At 46.4% G+C, this 866-nt stretch overlaps 1 pseudogene; it reads right to left on the bottom strand.

Annotated features, from left to right (window-relative positions):
- Positions 1-209: 209 nt before the first annotated feature.
- On the bottom strand, positions 210-661 carry LOC118986210 (40S ribosomal protein S15a-like; annotated as a pseudogene).
- Between the last annotated feature and the right edge of the window lie 205 nt (positions 662-866).

Here is an 866-nt window from a genome sequence, read left to right as displayed (position 1 = left end):
TTACTGAGCTCTGACCCGTTTGGGCCAGATTCTTCATGTCACATTGTACCGAGTTGTTGCTATACTGGAATCTCAAGCCAGAAAGCTTTTCTTTAATATCCGGCCCCTTGTGGTCACCACTTCTGTACAAAAATACTGTGGTGTGTTCTTGTGTCTCAAGTGTAATTTGGAAGCAAGTTGAATAGATAAACACTGTCAATAAGAATACCTTTTTTTTCCCCATCGAGGCATTTTGTTTGCACATATGTATTACATCCCTAGAAAAAGAATCCCAGGATTGTCCCCCCTGTGTGTTTCTGTCTTGCTTCCTCGTGGTCCATGATGCCGGCTGAGGTTGTCAGAAACCAAACTGACGAGATGGACCCTGGTTGTTCCACTGTTTTTCTAGATCTTTGAGTTGCACATCAAATCTGGGGCTGATCACTCCACGCTTGTTCCACCTGCCTGTGAGGATCACAGTGATTTTCCCAGCTCTGTGGTCATCGATACTTTCAAATTCTCCAGTGCAGCCGTGCTTCGTCATCACAGTTAGAAACCGGACAACGACTCTGGAGCACGGGCTGATGAGAACCTGGCGTTGGCCTCTCTCTTCAGCATTGTTGATACTCTTGAGGGCGTCAGCCAGGACATCCATGCGCACCATTATGGCGGCATGGGAAGATGGCGGGCAGAGGCGCCATGAGAGTGTCTTGTGGTCACTGATAGGACTTACCTGTCGAGAAACGAAGAGATAAAGGACACATGGATGTTTAATTTTTCTTTGTATGCTAATCTAACCACTGAACACCCTTGATCCCCAAGCAAATTAATTATCACAAAAGTGAGTGTAAATGACACATGGTCTGTACTGCGCCGTCGCCTGGTTG

This window comes from Sturnira hondurensis, unplaced genomic scaffold, assembly GCF_014824575.4.
Source record: "Sturnira hondurensis isolate 20B ecotype Veracruz unplaced genomic scaffold, ASM1482457v3 Scaffold0004152, whole genome shotgun sequence".
Taxonomy (NCBI): domain Eukaryota; kingdom Metazoa; phylum Chordata; class Mammalia; order Chiroptera; family Phyllostomidae; genus Sturnira; species Sturnira hondurensis.
The sequence above is the reverse complement of the archived record's forward strand: the minus strand, read 5'-3'. Positions and strand labels throughout refer to the sequence as shown.